Source organism: Olea europaea, unplaced genomic scaffold, assembly GCF_002742605.1.
Source record: "Olea europaea var. sylvestris unplaced genomic scaffold, O_europaea_v1 scaffold1638, whole genome shotgun sequence".
NCBI lineage: Eukaryota > Viridiplantae > Streptophyta > Magnoliopsida > Lamiales > Oleaceae > Olea > Olea europaea.
In genome coordinates this window covers 10,227-29,664 of record NW_019234030.1, presented here as the reverse complement: position 1 = coordinate 29,664, position 19,438 = coordinate 10,227, and positions in this window count along the sequence as shown.

Below are 19,438 nucleotides of genomic sequence, written 5' to 3'. Positions count from 1 at the left end.
TTATTTTTTCATTAAAATGAAAAATATGATCGTTATCTATCACATCAAGTCATTATATTTGACTTTTTATCTTTTGTGTGGGGGCTTATAACAACTATTCTTATTTTTACAATAATGTGGTTCAAACGGGGGCTAAGTTGATTTAGATTGAATATTAGAAATTGGAAAAATCATATTTTTGATTTGAACTAAATTAACTAGTTAGCAAATTTATTTTTAAAAAAATAATTTGGTTTATTTGAATAAATTAATTTTAAAAAATTAGGGAGATTCAATTTTTGTTCGAGTTATTCAGTTCTTGATTTAAAATCGAGAATTAAATCAAACTTGTCGATTGTCGATTTAGATATTCATTCGAGTATTTAACTTAAGAAAAGCGGTCCAGTTCGGTTGGTTCGGTATGAGAGTTTTGTCCAGCTTTATTTTTATCTATATATTTTGAGGGATTTAAAGTATTAATCATTTATTCATTCTTCATTTTTAATTATTTATAGTTTAAACTATTTATATACACTTCCTTATATATATATATATATATTATTATTATTTTTTTTTTGGTTAAAGGTTACTCTAATTGATAGACGACTTTTAAGTTGGAGCGAAGCAATGATTGACTAGGGCAACCCTATTAACATAATCTTATGCTTAACAACATGATCAATGTAAATTAGACGCATAATTAATTAGATCGATAAGTGCATCATAAATAGAGTTCAATGTTTCATTAGTCACTGAACTTTACATCTCGTCACGGTTTACCTATTGAACTTAACGAATCTTTCCAATGGCCATTGTCCGTTGCACTAAATTGGGCACTAGATGGATTCTGTCTATGGTTGTGTCTACGTAGAGGATGAAAAAGTGACATGGCAATTAAAGTATTTTGGTCCTTTTGAAATTCTAAAACATGTTGCCCCAGTGGCATATCATTTGAAGCTGCCCTCCTCTGCAATGCATCATGTTTTTCATGTTTCGCAGCTTAAAAGAGCCCTGGGTAGAAGGTCGCCAATCCATTAATTCCCCCTCATCTAAGTTTCGACCTCGAATGGGTAGTGCAACACTTTCCCGACTTCCACCTTGAGGACAAGGTATCTCTGGAAACTGGGAGTAATGATAGGCCTCCAATACGATTTAAATACTCTAGAAAGCTCCAAAAGGATGGAGAAGCGGCTCAACAGCTGAAAGGAAACTAATTTCTGTTATGGGGGGCATGTGGGTAAACTAATTCTGTTAGAAGAAGGTTATAAATAGAGGAGGGGAAGAAAGGGTAGGGCAGACAATTGTTTAGTAAGGAGTGGAGTAGAGACTCGTATATCCTTCTATTTTTCTGTAATCAATTTTTCTTTGATTAAAGAGTCGTGCATTCTTCATTTGAACTTGCTCTTTCCAGTTGATATCCTATCAGTTTTCATAGAGTTTTTGCAGTAATTATAGATGGCAATGTTTGGATACATCTAGTGTTACTATACATTATTGTTTGACTCAGTGTATGGTCGGGCTAGGATTGAATCCTCGTTCCCTGTTCTCTGTCTTGTGTGCCGGTATTATAGAACTACAGAGCCATAGGTATTTTGTGCAAAATATAGTGTACTAGTCATAGAGAAGATATTGTACGTGGTCGTGGATACATACACATCAACAACAATTCCCACACAAACTTCACATTACTTTAGCCAAATTATGAGATCCGAAGAAACTGAAGAGTGAGAGGTGGTGCTTCTCACTTTTTTTTTTTTTTTTTAATAATTTTTGTCACTTTTTTTAGTAATTGTCACTTTGTTTGAATTTTTGTCACTTTTTTTTTTAATGTTTCTCACTTTTTTCAATCGTTTTTTTGAAATTTCTATCACTTTTTTTAATGACAAACTTCACCTTTTAATAAAAATGACCCCGTATATAATTTTTTAATAAAAAAGGTGATATTAAACTTTTGAAAGTGACATTGTTAAAAAAAGTGATATTGTTTAACTTTTAATTTTATACAATAACTTTTTATTTTCAAAAAAAATTTCATATGATTTTTCAAAGTACCCCTAAATTTAAGGGTATTTGCATAAGTTGCCCAATCCAATACTTGATTAAACTTGGCGTGGCCCGTTATTTGATTCTTTCTCGGGAAAATTAAGTAAATACTTACTTTTTAATTATACTTTCAATAATCAAGTTACTTCTGTGATATGGATTAAAAATTATTTAATATACAACAAAATTAAGAAATACTTAAAGCCTGAGATCAATTTTTCCTGAACCAAATTTACTCTTTATTGGCTGGATGAAATCAAAATAATAAAACATGAGTATAATGTAGAATGCATAATGTATCCTCTTCACAAAATTTATTGAGTTATAGATCATAGAATTTTTTATTAGAGGTCACAAAATCTAATCACCGAAATTTGGAAAAAAAAAAATCCACAAGAGCAACAATCATCTTTAATAACTAAGAGAGAGAAAGTTCGAGGTGAGAGAAACGATAATCTTTAGTACTTGTCCGAACCCCATATCTTAGCCCCTTTTTTACTACATCTCAAGCACGAATATACATCTAGTGATGATCTTTTAATGCATGTCACAGAGTAGACATTTTTATTAATTTTTTTAAAATAATGATGAATGTTATCTTTGAATACTTTTAAAATTATTAAATTTCCAATAAAAAGGAATTTTTTAACTAAAGCCACGGTTATAGCAAGCTTTATTAAAAAAGAACGAAAAGGGGTTACAACTTGGGAGGGGGGAATGAGTATACTCTCAAAAAATAAATAAATAAATTTGACGTCTTCAAATTTATTTGAACATTTAAGAATAAAATGATAAATATTTTTTAATTGATATAAATTATCATAGAGAAAGTGTGTTGATTCATTATTGACTCCGAGAGGTGCCAGAATGAAGAGACTTCTTTTTTGGAAAGTTACTTCAGAAGTTTAGCTCTAATGATGTTGAAAATGTTTGCTATCATTTTTTCTGCAATTTTTTCAAGTGGAGTTCTGTGTTTTAATTTTTATATTTTCAATTTTTTACATTTAACCGCAGTTCCCAAAAATCCCAGTGTCTTACTATAGACACTTGGAAATTTCCTTGTAATTTCCACAATGAAATGGAAGCGTTGATTTCAAGCTTTCAGGATGATGAGCTTTAAGCGAGTTCAAAGATTTATAAATAGTCTCTTTCTCATTCACTCACACAAACTCACATAAAGATGGAGAAAAAGAGCATGGACATGGAGAATTGGGTGGTTCCAGAATCTGCAAATACCCCATTTTCAGACAAGCCTGCAGAAAAACCAAAGAAAATGGGGGCGCCATCTGGAAGTTTCACCGTCCCAAGGCGAGGAGCCATCAAAAGCCGATTTTTCAAGTCTTTCTTTCGAAAGCTAAAGAAGCTTAATTGCGTGAAAGCATTTAGTCCTTGAGCTGATCAACCCAGGCAACTTCTTTTTTATATATATTTTCTTTCTGTTATCAAAAAATCATCAATATTCATTCAGAAGAATTGCTCTATCTATCGCCATCCTAAGTTGTGTTGTGGTACTGTTTTTCTTTATATATATATGTATAAAATAATAGAGAGGATGCTGATTAGGCTGCTATTTTATCTGCTTGTTTCCATTTTTGTTTTTATTAATATTACAAATCAGAATATTCTACCAAGGATATTATAGTTTTCATGATTTTTAGATTGATTTTTGCAAATTATTTTGTGTTGAAATTTGATGGGTAACAGACATGTTTCTTTTTAGCGTTTGCACCAAACATTCCATACGCGCGCATGCATGTGAGCTAGGGAAATTTGTAGCTTATAAGTGAAAATTCGAACTCTTGCAGATTTTCATTATCAACCAAAAGCAGCGTTGAGACATTGAATCTATGTTGTACTAAAAGGATAAAAACAGAATCCTTAGTTTTTTTCCGCATATAGATAGGAGAATGCCAGATTTTGACGATTCAACCTGTTTCACTTTTCTTTCTCCCTTTTTGCGTTAAATTGGACAGATCTTGCTGTTGAGAACAAATGCAAAACAATTTTAAGTTCCTCCTGGCATGTTAGTTTCAATTGTGCAAAACCGATGCCAGGTCGAAACAAGTCGGTGAGAAAATTCAGAACCTAAAAAAGGGCTCATTTGCAAATTCATAAAATTTGTTAGAACGGATTATTGTCAATACAAATAATTATGACTGTAAAAAACATTGTAAATCCTAAGGGTGTAAGCGGTTTAATTTTACTTATTTTTGATAAATTTTCAATCCAAATCATTTAAATTGGTTTGAGAAAACCCTAAACCAAACCATTTTGAATGATTTGAAAAAAACTCAAATCTAAACCTAATGGTTTTGTCCAATTTTAAACCATCGCCATATATTTTTTGCTCGTCTATTTTTATGTCATTAATTCATTGAATTTAATATATATTTATATCTTACTAGCAATAAATCTAAAACAAACTAAGCCCCTTTTTGAAACAAATTTTTGGGACAAAAAAATGAAAATTTGAATCGTTATCTCACAAGTTCAGCCACCTTTGTTGACCTGCTGTTTCATGTGTGGGACCCCGCCTCCTCTCCAACCGTCAATTTTCTCATTATAATGATATGGAAAATATGGCTCAAGCAGGGGCTAAATATATCTACTATAAATTTAAATATCAACTAAATCAAAGTGAAATCACAATAAACTAAAATATATTTTTTTTTCATTTTTATTCAATTTTTTTAAGCTAATAACGATACAATAATGTTACAATATAAGTTTATTAAACTAGATATAAGGTCCAAAAAAATATTGATGTCCAACAAGACCTCGTGATCGTCATATCTGAAAAAATGATATTGATTAAACAAAGAGAATAACCAACTACAATAATAAAGCAATTCTTTATAGTATCTAAATATAACAATTATATAAGTTTACGTTTGCATGATGTTATGAAAAGCAATTAATTTCAGATTCTTACCTAAGTTTGCTCTAAAAAAATTATTGATCTGAAACATTATTCGTAACAAATATTATCACTGAAGGTTTAGGATCTCTTTGTCTCCGATTTAGTATAATGGACTTCAATTCAACTTTGAAGAGGCGTGAAAAATTTGAGAAAGAAATATTTGGTGCCGGTGGCTCAAGACTGTGTTTGGTGTCGGCTGAAGTTCATCTAAATTCTGAAGAGGAAAAAAGTTTTTGATAGATTATGTTAGTCTTGAGATTATTAGATATATTTTAGGATTATTGGATAATGATAACAATAATAATATATCTGTATTAGAAAATTAGAAATTAACAAAAATATTCACAAATGACAAAACTGTTGAACTTTATATAGTTGGATGAATTTTCAAAAAAATTCATTTTTTCATTTTGTTTATTTTTATATATTTTTTCGTTGGTCCGATTTAGTTTTAAACCGCAATTAAAATTCTCAAACCTAAACCAAACCATTTTGACTGGTTTGGTTTGGGTCAAAACCATTTCGTTGTCCGGGTCCACGTGACACCAAATCGACAATTTCTAAACACAGTTTCAGTTTGATTTTTCGGTTTTGCGATTTTTATTTACAGTCCTGGTAAATCCTCCATCAAATGATCCAATATCAAGAATCTAATTGCCAATGAGGCGTGACCATATGAATTCTCGCAGCGTAAGTAAGATATCATTCCCACGAGAACTATGTACTTAATAGTTAATTTAGTGTCAATTATTGTTATCTTCAATTTAATAGTCAAATTTGTTTGAAGAATTCATACAAATTAACTAATTCAACTAACTGTTCCAATGAGCAAATTATGAGTGCTTTTTGTTAAATTGGGTGAGATGATTACTAAGACTTTAAATACCCTCTTATTAATCCATTTTAATCCAATTCAATATCACGATAATATGTGAGCATTCTTATCGATAAAAAGCACTAAATAATACTATGGGGAAGATTTTAATTTTTTGTTTATTTAACAAATAAACATCACCTTTTGCAACATCTAGAACAAATGACAACAAGAGCCTTTTTAGGAGTGATTTTGAAAATTGATTTTTTGATCGTTAGAAAAAAAGTGAGGTCCACTTGTAAGAGAAGAAGTCAAATATGACGGTTGAAATAGTAAAATAACACTCAAAAAATCAATTTTTTGGAGGAAAAATTCACTCCCAAACATGCTCATGTGCAGATGATTACATTTGGTTATTGTGGACAGAAGAGTCAATTACTTTTTCGTCGATTCACTATGCAGCAAGGAAGGAAGTCCTGACATTATCTTGAACAAACCTTTATCAAATATTGGTAGTTCAAAGGTCATTACATTTGAAATGAGAGGATATGTTCGGTAATGATTATGAGAATTGATTTTTTGATTGTTAGAGAGAAAAATGGGTTCCACCTATGAGTGAAGACTGTGAAGTAGTAAAAATGACGGTTGAAATAGTGAAATAATGATCAAAAAATTGATTTTAATTTACTTAAAATTTGTACCAAACAAGCACTATATATCACCTACTCTCTCTTTCTCTACATTCAAAAGGAACCGTGTCAAAATTTGTGCAACGGGAGGAAAGGATGATTACATTTGGTGTTTGCAGACAAAAGAGTCAATTACTTTTTCGGCTATCCACTATTTCAGTAACTATATATATGGTCATCATATGCAGCAAGGAAGAAAGTCCCGACATTATCTTGAACAAACCTTTATTGGTAGTTCAAAGGTCATTAGATTTGAAATGAGAGGCATATTCAGTAATGATTATGAAAATTGATTTTTTGATTGTTAGAGAAAAAAGTAGGTTCCATTTATGATTGAAGTGGTAAAAAATGACATCTGAAATAGTGAATAAAGATAAAAAAAAATTAATCTTTTTGGATGAAAAATTAATATCAAACGGAGCTATAAGAAATTTTGATTTGAAAAATGAAGAAAAAGTCACTAACAGATTATAGAAGACGAAAAGAAAATGAAAATTGAGACGAAGGATGAAAGTTGGATCATCGGTAGAGATTGAAAAATTGCATTCATTCAAGGATCCAATTTCATCAATTATTTATTATTATTATAATTTTTCCAAAATTCAAGTTATAATTATTTTTTAATTTATAAATGAATATATACTCCACAACAATCACATGCGCCTCACTTTCTATACATATAACTAGGGGTGTAAGCGGTCCGATTTTACCGATTTTTGACAGATTTTCAAATCAAACCGTTTAAATCGGTTTGAAAAAAATCCAAACCTAAACCAAACCATTTTGAACAGTTTGAAAAAAAAACTCAAACCTAAACTTAATGGTTTGGTCCGGTTTTAAACCGCTGGTTTCGCCATATATTTTTTTTCGTCTACTTTTATGTCATCAATTCATTAAATTCAATATATATTTATATCTTACTAGCAATAAATCTAAAACAAACTAAACCCAGGTTTGAACCAAATCTTTGGAACAAAAAAAATGAAAATTTGGACCATTATCCCACAAGTTCAATCGCCTTTGTTGACTTGCTGTTTCGTGTGTGGGATTTAGCCTCCTCTCCAATAATCAATTTTCTCGTTATGATGATATGAAAAATATGGTTCAAACAGAGGTTAAATATATCCATTATAAATTTAAATACCAACTAAATCAAAGAAAAATTATAATAAACTAAAACTTAGTTTTCTTTCATTTTTGTTCAAATTTTTTAGGCTAATGACGATATAATAACTTTACAATATAAGTTTACTAAATTAGATATAAGGCTCAAAAAATATAATGATATCCAATAAGACCCTGTGATCATTATATTTGAAAAAATAATACTGATTAGACAAAGAAAATAACCAACCACAATAATAAAGCAATTGTTTATAATATCTAAACATAACAATTACACAAATTTACGTTTATATGATGTTATGAAACGCATTTAATTTTAGATTCTTACCTTAGTTTGTTCCAAAAAAATTATTGATCTGAAACTTTATTCGTAGCAAATATTATCACCGAATGTCTAGGATCTCTTTGTATCCGATTTGGTATAATAGACTACTACTCAACTTAGAAGAGGCGAGAAAAATCTGGAAAAAAAAGTGTGTGGTGCTGGTGGCTCAAGATTGTGTTGGATGTCGGCTGGAGTTCATCTAAATTTTGAAGAGGAAAATGACTTTTGATAGATTATGTTAGTCTTGAGATTATTATATATATATTAGGATGATTGGATGATGATAATAATAATAATATATCTGTATTAGAAATTGACAAAAATACTCACAAATAAAACTATTGAATTTTACATATTTGGATGAATTTTCAAAAAAAAAATTCATTTTTTCATTTTTTTTATTTTTATATATTTTTTCGCCGATCCGGTTTGGTTTTAAACCGCAATTAAAATTCTCAAATCTAAACCAAACCACTTTGACCGGTTTGGTTTGGGTCAAAACCATTTCGTTGACCGGGTCCACGTGACACCAAACCGACGATTTTTAAATGCGATTTCGATTCGATTTTTCGATTTAACAATTTTTGCTTACAGCCCTATATATAACACATTTGAGCACATGGGTCATACACTCTCACTCTCACTCCCTACATCCAAAAGGAATCGTGTCAAAATTTGTGTCTCACTCTCTCTCAACTGCATACATTTACCGCCACAATAAAAAATGTGTTTATTATCCAAGTGGGTCCTAAGAGTTCACGTGACCCACAACTTTTTGAGTTTTATTTTTCTTTTTCCTTTTTGGATAAGTCTTGTTTTGTATTGATTGAAATTTAAATTTTAATCTAAATCAAATTAATAATTAATTTTAATAATATATTTCATGGAATTCTTAACTTTAATTTTAATTTTTATCAAAATATACTAAAAATCTGATTTTAATCCCTATCAAACAGGAAAAAATCACAATAATTTTTTTCTTCTCTTACTCTCTCCCTTACATCTTTTACCAAAACCTTAACCCTTCTAAATTTTTAATATTTGTTTATAATTTTCCTACAAATTATCACATCTACTACAAATTTTCACTTTTCAATCAAATTTTCAATTAATCAGAACTTAAATTTGCATTTTCTCCTATCCTATTTTTGTATATAGAATGTGTTTAAACTGATTATATTCAATTTAACTTATATTTAACGAATTGTATTTATTTGATTCAATATTGATTATATATTTTTTTCGATTACTTAAATTGATTGTTTGTATTAAATACACTATAAATTTTTTAAACGTATATAAGAATTTTCTTGTAAAGAACAAAATATTAATAAAATGACTGTCAAAAAAAAAAGAATGAAATTGATGAGCAAAATATTAATGAAAAAATATTTTTTAAATGTAAGTCTGTATTTTCTCAGGTCAAATATAAATCATTTAAATATTAATAACAAAGTGTTCGATTTGTACAGAGTTTGATTATGCACCCTAATTAAAAAAATTTGCGTTCGCCTCGAAATGTGTAGTCAACTTTCTACAACTGTAGGAAATTTTTATGTCAATCCATGTCATTGTGTGCCGAAGAATTGTGAATAAGATTCAACAGTGCAAGGACCTAGAATTGTGAATAAGATTCAAGTAGCCAGCTCCAATAAGAAAAACAGCTGTTTCGCGTGGGTTAGTCGCTAACAATTAAAAAAGGATCAGACGATTGTGTAAGGGAAAAACCTCTTGAGACAAAGTCTCAAAAGGGGCGTTTTTATTGGCGATGACTTTACAATTGGAAAATAAAAACAGAATGCCTCCAAGGGGCGCAAGCACACGAGTTACTGTAAAAAAAGTGTTTAAATCTAAACTAAGAAATTAAAAGTTACATATTCTCTGTTTGAGAGTATTTGATTCGGGGTCTTTTGCTCTATATCTTTTCTTCCTTTTATACTTTCTGGATGATCTCTTTGTGATCAACCGCTTAAAAACTGTTTGATCGCTCTATAACTGCCCACTTTCCTTGTAGTGGCTAACTTGTCATGAAACTGTCTTCTCTAACTGCTACCATTACTTTTGTCGTTCAACCGTCTTCAATTGAATTCCTTGAATCATGGGACGTGGTAAGACTACCCAATAACTGCTTTATTAACTGCACCATAACATCTTATGTTTGCTAAAATGTTGGGCGACTCGAATGTTTGGACGAGAGCCGGGTCACAGCTCTGGGTGACTGCATGACAATTCATTCGCTCAAATCTTGGGCGACTTGCAACCTTGGGCGATGGTATTACCACGTTCATGGGCTTCCCTATTTGGGCCTTTATCCTGTATTGCCTTATGGATTCGTTCTTTGTGCTATTTGATTTTTGGGGATCTTCCAGTTGGGCTTCATTCCCTGGGCTATTCGACTTGGGCTGAACTTTTTGTGTATCAACAATTACCCCCCAATATGACAGAATTAATACCAATTATTAATTTTTGTCATATTCACTTTGTATTTCCCAGCAACATTCGAAATTCTCAAGAATTTCAATCATTGTTTTCTTCCATAGCTTGAAAAGGTGTAACGTTTGCAAACCCTTATAACCCCCCAATACGCTATTTCATTGCACCATTAAATCACGCCTCATTTTTTCGCGCCTTTCTCGCAATATTACTGTTCATCTCCTTACTTCTCTGCTACGTAACTCTGAAAAACTCTATTTCGTCCCTAATGGCTGCCTCACAATCCCAGTTTGGTGACTCCTTCAGTTTTGAAGACTTTCAGAAACTCCTTACTTGGCCATATATAACTCCAAACTTCCATGCACCGGCCAATGTCGAACTCAATGAGTTCTATCTAGGTCCTTCATTCAACAATGCCGAGGCCATCGAACAAGCGGCGGTCGGTCAGCTGTTCCTTTGTACTCAGGGCCCTCTGTTTCTAAATTCTTTGCCGCTAGGGCTACTTCGCGAAAGAAGTATTTGCACTTGGCCTAAATCTGATGTCGTTTTTCGTAGATGACATGCTCGCCTTGTGGACCATGGTCCTACTAAGGCAATTTTTGATAATGCTAGGATTTCTGATTTGTTAGAAATCTCTTTTCAACCCCCTATTTTTGACCCAGTACTTTTTCCAATCACTTTAAGTTTTTGGTCTTCTGAGTATAATCCTTTTGTTTTTCCTCTTGGTCCCATGTCCATTACCTTAAGGGATGTTGGGGCCCTAGTAAATCTGCCACCTTTGGGCGATACCTTTTTCCTGGCATTTTGATTTCTGGTGTCGCCCCAAAATTTGGTAAAGGCCTCACCGAGTCTTATTCAAGCCTGCAAACCCTTCATAACCACTCGAGCGCTGAGCCTTCCCATACTGAGCAAGTGGCCTTTCTTCTGATTTGACTTTGTAAATACATTTTGTGTGTGCCAAGCATAAAGCCCTCCCTGAACTATTTACCCATAGCGCAGGAATTGGCGCGTGGTAGGCCTCTGAATTTATGTTCTTTCTTTTTAGCTACCCTCTATAGAGGTATGGCTTCTATTCAATCCTAATTGAAGAATGGTGCATCTCCCACTAGTAGTGGGCCTCTTTGGTTCACTCAAATGTGGTTGAGAGTTTATTTTCCATCGCTTGGTGCTCCATCTTTTTCCAATCCTTCTGCTAGCTGCTATGGGCTAGCCATTGAGCCCCTGACTCCTGTATATATGTCCAGAAGGGACATTTTTTCATTCTTTTATACTTTGGATTCAATCCCTTCCTTCTTTCCTTTTCTTCCCTTTTGACCCCAGATTATGTTCAATCTTCATCCACTCTGGATAATGCGAACACTTCCTTGTTTGGGGATTCAGTTTTTGACTGGGAGGGAGTTGTTTCATGATATTTTGACTGGGACCAATGCCAAGGCTGGGGTAGAAATATATGCTCCACAATTTTTTGCTCGCCAACTTGGTTTTGGCCAAACTTGGCCCGTTCCCTCTTACTATTCAACGAATTTGATAGACCACTTCCACACCACTAATAAGGCGAAGGCAGAGGCTCTAAATACTCGCAATCTTCTTTTGACGAGCAACTTTTCATTAGCCCCCTTCAATCCTAGCCGTGCCATCCATCCCCTTTTTGAACGACTTTGGCCGTCAGTGAAGCACAGATTGTTTGCGACTGATACTAATTGTGCTTTCCATTCACTAGACCAGTCAAACAGTTCTTCCACCTCTCCTGTTTTGGTCACTCCTGTGTCCATTAGGAGTCCCTCTTCTTCTACTCGTGCTAAACAATCTGCTCGTCCATCGACTTCTCTTCTTACCAAGCCCACTGCAGCTAAAAGTGCCCCAAGCTACAAACGGCCAGCCTCAGCATCTCCCATTTTGGAGGATGATGATGATGATACGCCTCTCATCGTCAAGAGGAAGGTAATTAAATTGGTTTACTCATAAGCATACATTTCTATACCTGAGACCTTTCCATGTGCTGATAGTTTATTTGGACTTCTCAGAAAAGTTCAACCTCTCCCTTGAAGGCTTTGGTGTTGGTAGCTCCTGCTCCATCATCTTCTGCTAGGGTTGCTTCGTCCAAACTAGCTGATGAAAGGACTACGCTTAAAGAGAAATCTTCAGTCCTAGAATCTTCATCACAACCAATGGACGAGCCACCTTCTTTCCAGGGAGTTGACCCCCCAAACGTCAAAGCAGAAGGTAATTTATTTTTTGATGCTTTACCTTTGCTTGTGCTATTGTGTTGATTTGTTGCCTTTTGAGTTCTGCAGATGTTCCTGAGAGTCTGCCCGTTGCGGCAAGGTCTTCTCGTTTAAACAAGGGGAAGTCCTTACGAATGGTAGAGCCACAGGTGGCAGATTTAGCTGGGGATATGCCATCTTCCAAGATTGCTGATGAGGTAATCTTTGCTTCACCTTTACCTCCATTTTGTTTAGTGTAGTGGAAACCTTCAATATTGATGATTTTCTTTGCAGGATGCTGATAAAATTGTGCGTTCCATTCAAGACTTGTCCGCTTCCTGGGGATAAGTCAAAACATCTCACCCTGCTTCAACCAGTTGTCCTTCTGCTTCTTCAGAGGACGGTATGAAGTTCCTGAAGCAGTTGATATTTGAGTATGTGTCCTTCATGGATATGAACATCGGTAAGGCTAGTACTGCCAGGCATAAGGATAAGTTTGAGCATTTGAATGCGAAATTGGAGCAAGCACTGACAATTCCGTCGCTCAATCTTTCTGCTGATTTTAAAGCGATGTTGAAAGTTATCCATTCCGAGGTCTTTTCCTTACTGGCCAAGAATGTTGAACTGAAAGCTAAAGGTACTCAATATCTTCGCGCCGTATCTGAAAAAGAGTTTTTGCTTCTAGAGATCAACAAAGCTGAGGACGAGTTGAAAGAAATCTCTTCCGAAGTCATGATTGAAGACTCTTTGATGACTAGTTTGGCTGCTCAGATAAAGGAGCTTCAAGCCAAGATGGACGACTGTAAGGCAAGAATGGCTGCTAAAAAGCGTAATGCCTCCCAAGGAACTGAGCGAACTAAGTCTTTGGTCGAGCAGTACAAGAAGTTGGAAGTCGATGATGATGTTGTGGCTAAATTGAACATCACTTCTTCTCAGCAGAACAGGACTGGGAGAAACTTAGGGAAATAATTCATTTGGTATGGGGCAAATTGTAATTAAGACATATAATGCCTTAACTTTTTCTTTTTATAATTTCGTATTGACTTTCCCTTTGTAACATTATACTGATATAACAGCAGCCATCATTGTTAATGAATAACTATTTTAGCCTCTTATGTATTTATTAACGTTTGTTTTTTAATCGTCAATTGATCAGGCATTTAACTGCTTTATACTAAAATTTTTGCATATTATTTTTTTTCTTGATATCTCTGCCCGACTTTGGGCCACTTAATCCCATTTACTAGACACGAATATGGCTGCTCATATTCTGTGTTTTCACCTTCACCCCACTATAAATGCACATTATATTCTATCTTTTCACATTCACCTCCCTGTAAATGCACGTATACTTCATACTTTCCATCTTAATTTCTATTTTCTTCTTCAAAAAATCAATTTGCTGCCATTGCTTGGCATTTTTGACAATCAATCAAAAGCTTTCGTTTTCCATGGAAATGGATCATCTGATCTGCCCACTTTGCCATCTTTCTTGATGTCACCTTTAGTATGGGAGATATAGGAAATATTCTTTGGCCAGCAGCAAAGTTCTTCCTATCGTCTCCGTTTCTACAAGGAGTTCAATGATGGAAGACAATTTTTGGGTGCTTGCAGGCCACCTTACTTGCTGAGAGTGCTTCTCAGCCTCCTTGCCTGTCGTTACAGCGATGCATTTAGGAAGGCGATGTGAGGGTGCTTCATCTTCCTTTTTGCTTGCTGAGAGTGCTTCTCGATCTCTCTGCTTGCCTCTGCAGCAGTGCGATCAGGATGGCGATCAAGACCAGTACACTCTTTTACACGACGATCGACCGGGAGATTAGTTTGCTCTTAATCGTAGTTTATAAAGCATTTAGCATCTTGTATTTCGCAGTTTTTGTAATGAACATTTGATAATAAAGGAATTTATTTGAACGTACTTCACTCTGGCTCATTTTACTCTGCGATCGTCCAATGCGATTTGGTTACACTTTTATTTGTTCACTTTCCCATAAGGAAGGAACATACTTTTTCAAATATTTTCCATTAATGAACCTCATGTGTTTGGTGCCGTCTAAATCTTCCAAATGGTAGATTCAGCCATGATCGTCCTGACTTCTTTTAAACTTACACATTTTAGCAGTATTCCATCAGAGCATTTCTTGAACAACTCTTCATCTATCAATGCATAGTTTAGCAAGCGCAACTTCATTTTTCTACTATCTCTTTTATTAGGTTCTTTAAGGAACTCCTTAATCTCTGCCCTCCAATCCATTGCATCTCCATCTTGTATGTAATGATGTTCAATCATTCTCGCCCTTCTTTGGATCACGGGCAATATTGTTCCATATTCACAAGTAGACTTCCAATTTAAAACCTTCGAGTATCCTGAGGCCATCTAGGCCAACTCATTTGCTACGTCATTGTATATCCTATTAACGCAATGAAGTTCTACTTGATCGAATTCTTCTAATAACTCTTGGATAATTTCATATTGACTCATGATGGAATCACTTTGGCATTTAAAATCACCAAGCAGTTGGTGAATTACCAATTGAGAATGCCTCTAATGTTTACGTTTTTTTACCCCCATATCTATCATTAGTTCAGGCCCATGATTAAGGCTTCATATTCGGCCTGATTGTTGGTGCACATCCTATCCAAAGTGAATGCAAACTTGTAGCAAATCCCTAAAGGATTTATCAATGCTACTCCTACTCCTGCACCTTTAGAGGTTTTTGACCCATCGAAATACAACACCCAAGGTTTTAGCTCGAACGAATTGATTTCTAATTCAATTTCTTCAGGCATGTCAAGGCATGGATGATCGGCTAGAAAGTTAGCCAAAGCCTGATCTTTGACCGCCTTTTGGGGTATGTATTATATTTTGAATTCTGATAAAGTTAACGTCCAAAGGCCTACCCTTTTGTGTAAAATAGGGCGAGAGAACATATACTTAATCAAATTTACTCTAGAAATCAAATAAACGGTTACGGGCTGTAAATAAGCCCTTAATTTTGTACATGTGAAATATAATGTAAGACATAATTTTTCGATAGCTGAGTAATTATATTCACATTTTGTTAACCGTCTACTCAAGTAGTAAATTGCCCTCTCTTCATCAAATTGGTCTTCTTGCGCGACCATTCCAGTTATTGATTCTTTTTCAGTCGAGACATACACTTTCATTGGTCGTCCTTAGATTGGTGACACCAACACTGGTGGACTTGATAAATACGTCTTCAGCCTTTCAAAAGCCTTTTGATGTTCTTCTTTCCAAATGAATTCATCCTGATTTTTCAGTTTTAAAAGAGGCGAAAAGATTTTAGTTCGCCCTGCACAGTTAGAAATAAAGCGTCTTAAAAAGTTTACTTGGCCTAGAAACCTTTGCAATTCTTTTTTGTTGCTAGGTGGTTTGGCCTCTAAAATGGCCTTCGCTTTATTTTTATCAAGTTCAATCCCTCTTTTGTATACCAAGAAACCAAGAAAGTTCCATACATTAATACCAAATGCACATTTCAAGGGATTCAACTTTAGCTTATACTGCTTCATTCGCTCAAATGAACATCTTAACTGTTCGAAATGGTCCTCTTCTTTAATGGATTTGACTACTATATTATCTACATACACTTCTACAACTTGCCTATCATATCATGAAAAATTAAATTCATTGCCCTTTGATAAGTTGCTCCTGCATTTTTCAGGCCGAAAGGCATGACAACCCATTCAAAACATCCTAGAGACCCAGGGCATCTAAAGGCAGTTTTGTGTATGTCTTCCTCAGCTATATAAATTTGATTGTATCCTGAATACCCATCCATGAAAGAATACATGACGTGTCCGGCGGTTAAGTCTACTAAAGAATCTACCGTGGGCATTGGATACTCATCTTTGGGTGTGGCTATATTTAAATTCCTAAAGTCTATGCACACCCTTAGTTTACCGTTCTTTTTTAGTACTGGCACGATATTGGACAACCATTCGACATACCTGGCCGTTCTAATAAAGCCTGAATCGTTCTATCTCTTTCTTAATCTCAGGCAGTACATTGGGAGCAAAACGTCTGGGAGGCTGCCTATGAGGTTTAAAATTAGACTTAGTTGGTAATCTATGTTCCACCAAGTCTCTATCTAAACCAGGCATTTGTTCATATTCCCAAGCAAAACAATCTTTATACTCCTTTAACAAAGCGATTAATTTATCACGAACCTCTTGATCGAGCATTTGACTGATAAATGTTGGACGGTCTTCTCCTTCATCGCTAATATTTACTTTAATCAGAGGGTCTTGTGCTTGAGCGTATCCGGGCTTGATGATCTGCATTACTTCATCGTCCAGCTCCCTTGTAAGCACTTCTTCTTCTAAACAATCTACCTTGTTGACTTCTCGGCCAATACTCTGTTCCAATTCGAATACTGCTAATTTGTTTTTCAACGCTTTCAGGGCTGCCTCTTCTTTCATCTTGTCCTTGCATTGTTTATTGAAAGCCATTAATTTGGCTTTGAAGGCCTGAATATCGGTCATTTGCTCTTGTTGCTTAGAACTCATTCAAGACTGCTTAATTATTCTTTTGCCAATTACTAGCTCTTCTAGGGTCACTATATTTGGCCTCATCTGACTGAACATTTCAGTGAGTGCGTCCACTGAAAATGGTTCTTTGCTCTGCGAGACAATTTGAGTTTCTTCCCCATCTTGTACTACCCTGACAGGTCCATAGTTTCCTTCGTACATGAACTTTTCCACTGAGTTTGCTTCTGCGACAAAAGGCCTATGATCGGCCTGCACAACCTCTGCTTCACCCTTGTTATTCCAAAAAAACTAGGCATTGATGGAGCGATGAGGATATACAGCGACTTCCGTGTATCCAATCTCTTCCTAGTAACACATTGTAACTAGTAGGACCATCTATTACAAAGAAGACTGTGGTCCTAGTAGTTGTACCTATAGTTACGTCCAATAGCATAACTCCCTTAGCTGCAGTTGCTCCTCCATTGAAACTTGTAAGGATGACTTCTGTTGGAATCATATCCCCTTTTATCTTTGCAAATTTCCTCATCATCCTAGATGGAATGGTGTTTATAGCTGCTCCATTATCGACAAGCACTTTTGCCACAGGTATGCCGTTAACTAGAGTTTTAACGTACAACGGCCTCAAGTGTTTAGTCAATTTCATGGCTGGCCGTTTAAAAATAACCTTTTCGGCAGCCTCTATTTCTACTTTGTCCTCTGTTAAGTTATCCTTTTGTGATAAGTCAACATGCAGCATATCGCACTGAGCCTCTATCTCCTGAATTCCCTTTTTACTGTTTTCTGATGCTTCCTCTTCAGTTACCCAACTTGTGGGAGAAGTCATTATTCTTGGTGGCGATCCATACTTTTCAGAACGAGGCACTCTCTTCTTCCTTTTGAGCATCCCGTATAGCACGTAAAAATCGAAAGAACGCCCAGATGGTTCTCCCAATAAGTCTACTTCACGAACTCCCTCTCGATGTAGTTGCTTCAACAGAGTATTGTGCGATACTCCTCTTCTTCTCCTTTCTGCTTCCAGATCGATTTTCTCTTCAATGTCTGTCATACCATCATCTTCCTCACCATTGTAGGCCTCTCTAGAAGTCTGGCATTCTTCATATTCCAACACGCATGCTTCTCCTTCGTTATCCTCTATTTCTTCTTCTTCTTTCTCTTTATTCTTCAACTCATTGGCTAGTAAATAGTTATTAGCCACAACAGGAGGTAACGTACCGAACTGAATAGTAAGGGGCTGATCTGGATCTTCTTCATCCTTTTTGTCTCGCTCAAACTTCGATCTCCCAGAAGAAGTTTCTGGCAACTCTTTCATTGATTCATTTGTACCAGTCTCTTTACTATCTTTTAGAACATTTTGATTGGCTATCTTGAGTAATTTACGCACCTTAGGACGTGTCACTCCCTGTTGTTGTCTCATCATTCGTCCATAATTTCGTTGAAAATGCCTTTGTTGGGTTCTAGTCATCTCGTCGAAGGGTATTGCCTTTTCTGCATTATACTGAAACGAATGCCATACATTTGGTCGGCGAGGTTGCGGTCTGAATATTCTCCCATTATCTACTGGCCTAAACTGCTTCTCAAAAGGTGGTTCCTTATAGAACGATGTACCTCGCCCTCTATCAGGCTGAGCGTTTAGGAGGAGAGTAGGGCGATGGGAATGCTGTCATATCCCTGGTTTCTCCGTATTCCCACTCACTTCTCTTTTACATCTTGCACACAAGACGTCTTCATCCTTCTTTGGCTCCTTCCCTTTAATACGCTCAAAGACATTGGGATGTGGTCCAGGGTCTTCTTCTCCATCATCTATAATCAATTTGAATTTTGGCAAATTGTTTTTGAAATCAGACGTCACCATATTCACTCCAAGTAGCTGTGGAAAAGGATTTTCATCCACTGCCATCTTCTTCTTATCATCAAACGTAATTCGTCCTGATTCAATAGCATCCTGTAACACATGGCGAAAAATCAAGTAATTGTTAGTCAAATGTGACCATGCATTATGTCACTTACAATATTTTTTACCCTTAATTTGTTCAGGGTTTGGCAATTTATGCTTATTGCTCAGCTTTATCTGCTTATCCTTATATAATTTATCAAATATAAGGTCAGCTTTGGTTACATCGAACGAGAACGTTCTAGCTTTTACGTTTTCATCTTTCATAGGCTTATCCTTGCCCGATGGTCTAGGCTTAGCCATTAGAGGACAAGTATACGTGTCTCCTTTGACTAATTCGGCCAAACACATTTCGGTTTGATCGTATGACTCGTTATTGATGGCATGAATATCAAAGTTTGGGTCTCTATAATAAGTCCCCTTGCTAGAATTTTTTATCTGCTCTTCTTCTCTTATCAATCATTCATACCTAATCATGTTCGCATTCAATTGGAAAAGATTAGGAAATT